This window comes from Lagenorhynchus albirostris, chromosome 12 (genome assembly GCF_949774975.1).
Source record: "Lagenorhynchus albirostris chromosome 12, mLagAlb1.1, whole genome shotgun sequence".
NCBI classification, from domain to species: Eukaryota; Metazoa; Chordata; class Mammalia; order Artiodactyla; family Delphinidae; genus Lagenorhynchus; species Lagenorhynchus albirostris.
Genome location: NC_083106.1, coordinates 14,186,474 through 14,192,398, shown reverse-complemented (window position 1 = coordinate 14,192,398; position 5,925 = coordinate 14,186,474). Strand labels below are relative to the sequence as shown.

The window sequence follows — 5,925 nt, the reverse complement described above, 5'->3', positions numbered from 1 at the left end:
ACCCTCCCTATCCCACCCCTCTAGGTGGTCACAAAGCACCGAGCTGATCTCCCTGTGCTATGAGGCTGCATCCCACTAGCTATCTGTTTTACATTCGGTAGTGTATATATGTCCATGCCACTCTCTCACTTCGTCCCAGCTTCCCCTTCCCCCTCCCCGTGTCCTTAAGTCCATTCTCTACGTCTGCGTCCTTATTCCTATCTTGCCATTTTTTAGAACCATTTTTTTTTAGATTCCATATATATATGTGTTAGCATACGGTATTTGTTTTTCTCTTTCTGACTTACTTCGCTCTGTATGACAGACTCTAGGTCCATCCACCTCACTACAAGTAACTCAATTCCGTTTCGTTTTATGGCTGAATAATATTCCATTGTATGTATATGCCACATCTTCTTTATCCATTCATCTGATGATGGACACTTAGGTTGCTTCCATCTCCTGGCTATTGTAAATAGAGCTGCAATGAACATTTTGGTACATGACTCTTTTTGAATTATGGTTTTCTCAGGGTATATGCCCAGTAGTGGGATTGCTGTGTTGTATGGTAGTTCTATTTGTAGTTTTTTAAGGAACCTCCATACTGTTCTCCATAGTGGCTGCATCAATTTACATTCCCACCAGCAGTGCAAGAGTGTTCCCTTTTGTCGACATCCTCTCCAGCATTTATTTTTTTCTAGATTTTTTGATGATGGCCATTCTGACCGGTGTGAGATGATATCTCATTGTAGTTTTGATTTGCATTTCTCCAATGATTAATGGTGTTGAGCATTCTTTCATGTGTTTGTTGCCCATCTGTATATCTTCTTTGGAGAAATGTCTATTTAGGTCTTCTGCCCATTTTTGGATTGGGTCGTTTGTTTTTTTGATATGGAGCTGCATGAGCTGCTTGTATATTTTGGAGATTAATCCTTTGTCAGTTGCTTCATTTGCAAATATTTTCTCCATTTTCAGGGTTGTCTTTTTGTCTTGTTTATGGTTTCCTTTGCTATGCAAAAGGTTTTAAGTTTCATTAGGTCCCATTTGTTTATTTTTGTTTTTATTTCCATTTCCCTAGGAGGTGGGTCAAAAAGGATCTTGCTGTGATTTATGTCATAGAGTGTTCTGCCTATGTTTTCCTCTAAGAGTTTGAGAGTTTCTGGCCTTACAATTAGGTCTTTAATCCATTTTGAGTTTATTTTTGTGTATGGTGTTAGGGAGTGCTCTAATTTCATTCTTTTACATGTAGCTGTGCAGTTTTCCCCGCACCACTTATTGAAGAGACTGTCTTTTCTCCATTGTATATCCTGCCTCCTTTATCAAAGATAAGGTGACCGTAGGTGCGTGGGCTTATCTCTGGGCTTTCTGTCCTGTCCCGTTGATCTACGTTTCTGTTTTTGTGCCAGTACCCCGATGTGCATTTTTGTGTAGCTCGTGAGGACCCCCTGGTACAAAACCCCATCAAATTGTGGTGTGTTTTCTTGATACTCTTTGGGTGGCATTTTAAAATCACAGCCTCTCTTTTCTGTAATTATCACTCAGTCTGTCTCTCAAATAGAATCTCAGGTGCTGGCTGAATTCTAATCATGATTTTGCTTATTTTAGTTTTATAGGTAGAATATTCATAGTGTAACTAGTATAATAAGTCTAATACCAATGCTTTTGACTCAGAATGTTTAGTTTTCTTAATGTACTCTTTACTTCTTAAATTCTGGGATAGTCTGTGAAATGGTAGAGGAGAAGGTTTGAGGAGAGAAAGAGACAATTTTATTTAGGACAGATACACGTCAGAAGCTATACAAGCTTCTTTTGCATGTGTTTGCTTTTATTACCTCTTCTAATCTGAAGAGCAATTTTCTTATAGCTAAAGAAACTAGACTTGGAGAAGTACTATACCTGTCATTTAGCAAATTTCTAGGTACATTTGAGAAAACCTACCCCAAATGTTTTCGTTTCTTATCTTTTTAGCAGAGACCACATATAAGGACTTTCTATATGAAGACATCTGAGGAATTAAAACATGGTGTCATTTCTGTAATTTCTTGCCCCATATATTTCTGGTTGTCTTTCTACTATTGCATTTCTTCTATTCTGTCTGCTTCCTTAACAGTTTTTTTTGTTTTCTTTTTCAAAATGTAATATTTACCTAAAGTTCAGCACTTGGCTTCTTTTTCTTTCTCCTTCTTCAATTATCACGTCCGATCCCATGGCTTCAGCTATCTTCCCATGAATGTTAATTTCCAAATTTGTGACTTCATTCTTTCTGTTAGTCTGAACAGGATAATTGCTGAACAAATAACATCATAAATCTCAGTGGCTTATTTCTCTCTCACACACAAATTCTAGTGCAAATACTCCCCACCTGCTTTCCTGATGGCTCCCCACCAAGTGGGGACTCAGGGATCAGCTCCATCCAACTTACCCTATTTTATGTCTTGGAGCCCTTTAGCAGTCTGGTGATGCCTATGGGCCTCCTCTAAGAATAGTGTTTGTAAATGTGGAAGAGAAAAAAAAAAGAGCTAGTAACCAAAATTCAAAGTTAATTAAAAAATAGTGCCAGGTAAATATATTTCAAGATATCTGCATCAAGTGTAATGTGATATGAAGTATCTGTGATTTCTATGGGAGACAAAGGCACATTTTGCTAACACTGTTGTAACCACTGACTACATTCGTAAATACAGGGAATGCTAAGGTCCAGTTAAAATTCATGAAAACACATTTCCCCCTTCCAAGCTCACAGGACTCCCTTAATGGCTTAGATTTCAGGTTCTAGTGGCTCCACAATTACCAAAGACTTCTTGGAGTCCTTTACTAGATCTTATGCATGCGATCGACTGACAAAGACCTTGTAGGATAATATGAGAGACATTTGGGGGCCAAACCAGGAAGGGACATACACCACCTGCAGTCAGAGTTTATGGGCTAGAACAAGTTGTATTGTCCCTCTGAGGAAGAGGGCTAGGAACTGTATTTCAGCTGTGTGTGCAGGAAGGAGGTAGGATGTGGAGAGCGTGGAGCAATAATTGTTTCAAGCAAGAATTATCAATGGATGCTAAAACTAAGAAGGAAAAATACGATGAGAAACAGAATATTCTTTATAGCTTTGTAGTACTGCCACACAGATACTTTTTAATTGGGAAGGGAAAATACTAACTTTATGGAGAGGAAGAGATCTAGCCAGACAGCACCTCATCCAAGTGATCAAAGGTGATGTCATCAGTAATGAGACAGACTGGCACGGGTGACGCACAAAGCAGGAACATTTCTGTGATTCCCGCCCAAAATGCATAACCTGAATTTAGTCAAAGGAAACATCAGAAAAACCCAGGGCGGTCCCCAGACCTCTTGAGAGAAAATTCACAGCCCTCGCCCCCTGGGCCCAGCGTCCCGGGTCCGGAGGGGGCCGGGCTTCCCGGGGTCCCCCGAGCGCTGCTCGCGCCCCTCTCCCTGGAGGTGTCCAGGGGGCGGGGAGCCCGCGTGGGTGGGACGGGGCCGGTGTGGGAGGGGCGGGGGGGGAGGAGCGGGGTGTGCCCCGGTGTGTGGCTGGGGGAAGCCACTGCCTGTTTAGTAGTTGCTGTTGCTGCACTTCCACTTCTCTCCCAGCGAGAGGGAGACTCGAGTGGCCAGGCTCAGCCGCAGCGAAGCAGCCAGACACGAAGAGAGGGGCTGTTTGCTGGGTGGGGGTGGGGGGGGTCACTCTGCGGATGAAAATTTGAGGGCCAGAACCAGCTCCTCCCCATTTTCGTCCTCCAACCAGCAAACCGAGAAACAAACACCCCCAAGAAGAAGGAGAGTAAAGTCAGCATGAGCAAAAACTCCAAACCCCTCTCCACGAGCGCCAAGAGGATTCAGAAGCAGCTGGCGGACATCACTTTAGACCCTCCACCCAACTGCAGTGCTGGTCCCAAAGGCGATGACAGCTAGGAATGGAGATCAACCATCCTACGGCCTCCAGGGTCCGTGTATGAGGGTGGTGTATTCTTCCTTGATACCACTTTTACCCCAGAATATCCCTTCAAGCCTCCAAAGATTGCATTTCGGACAAGAATCTATCACTTGTAGTATTAAGTCAAGAAGTTATTTGCTTGGACATATTGAAAGATAACTGGAGTCCAGCACTAACCATATCTAAAGTCCTTCTTTCTATCTGCTCACTTCTTACAGACTGTAATCCTGCCGACCCCTTGGTGGGAAGTATTGCCACTCAGTATATGACCAACAGAGCAGAACACGACAGAATGGCCAGACAGTGGACCAAGGGGTACGCTACATAAAATGGATTTTCACAATTCTTTACATTATTTGTCTGTCACAGAGAGAGCTGCTTATGATTTTGATGGGGTAGGGGAGGGTGGGAGTTGATAAAGAGTAGGGTATTTCTATAACAGATATTATTCAGTCTTATTTCCTAAGATTTTGTTGTAACTTAAGGTATCTTGCTACAATAGACAGAATTGGCAATAGCAGCGTTTAAAACTGTCATTAGTTCTGCAATATTAGCTGAAATGCAATACAGAGAAGAATAGACATTTGGGTTCAGTTGCTTGTAGTCTGTAACTTGAAACAGCTTAATTTGTACAGGTTACACACGTGGCCATTTATGTCAAGTCCTTGCAAGACTATATACAGTTTTTTGTTTAAAAAAATTGGAATTTGTTTTCCCTTCTTGGAAGGGAACATTGATATTTAACAGCTTTTAGAGACTGTCATCTCATATATATAAAATGGACACATGGCTATATGACACCGTATAGGAAATGAGTAGTTATGTATTTTATTTTATATGCCAATCTACTTTCTTATGAAAAGATAGAGGTTTGCATCAGAACTTGTGAAAACCTGTAGTAAAATACCTTAAGCTGTTAACTGTAAGGCATGGCATAGGAGTTGTTCAGTGGATTGGTTCTATGTTGAGGACTACTGAAGTCTGCATTTGTTACTGTGCTAATAAACAATATTAAAACAAAACAAAACAAAAAAAGAAAAACCCAGATTGAGAGATAGTCTACAAAGTAGCTGGCTGGAACTCTTCAAAATTGTCAAGATCGTGAACTGTTCCAGATTAAAAGAGGCTAAAGACACATGACAACTAATGCAAGGGTGATTTTGCATTGGATATTGAATCAGAAAGTGGGCATTTGTAAAACAATTGATAAAATCTGAATAAGGTCTATAGGTTAGACAACAGTATCGTATCCGTATGAACTTACTGATTTTGATCAGAGTACTGTGGTTAAGTAAAATAAAATAACCTGTTTTGAGGACGTACATCCTGATGTTGGCAACTTACTCTCAAATGTCTCAGGAAAAAAGAATAAATAGGTAGATAAGTAGATAGATAGAATGATAGTAAGAATGATAGAATGAAAAAGTAAGTGTGATAAATTGTTAACATTTGGGGAATATAGGTAAAACATATGTGGGAATATTTTGTACTATTTTTGCAAAATTTCATTTAAAATCTGAAATTATTTCAAAATAAAAATATTAAGCCTCTTTTTTTTTTAAAATAGATCTTTATTGGAGTATAATTGCTTCACGATACTGTGTTAGTTTCTGTTGCACAACAAAGAGAATCAGCCATATGCATACACATGTCCCCACATCCCCTCCCTCCTGAGCCTCCCTCCCACCCTCCCTATCCCACCCCTCTAGGTCATAACAAAGCACCGAGCTGATCTCCCTGTGCTATGCCGCTGCTTCCCACCAGTCAACTATGTTACATTCGGTAGTGTATATATGTCAATGCTACTCTCACTTTGCCCCAGCTTCACCGTCCCACCCCATGTCCTCAAGTCCATTTTCTATGTCTACCTCTTTATTCCTGCCCTGCAACTAGGTTCATCAGTACCATTGTTTTTTTAAGATTCCATGTATATGCATTAGCGTATGGTATTTGTTTTCTCTTTCTGACTTACTTCACTCTGTATGACAGACTCTATG

General features: G+C 40.7%; 1 pseudogene; it reads left to right on the top strand.

Annotated features, from left to right (window-relative positions):
- Positions 1-3,733: 3,733 nt before the first annotated feature.
- Positions 3,734-4,298, top strand: LOC132530433 (ubiquitin-conjugating enzyme E2 E1-like; annotated as a pseudogene).
- The last annotated feature ends 1,627 nt before the right edge of the window (positions 4,299-5,925 follow it).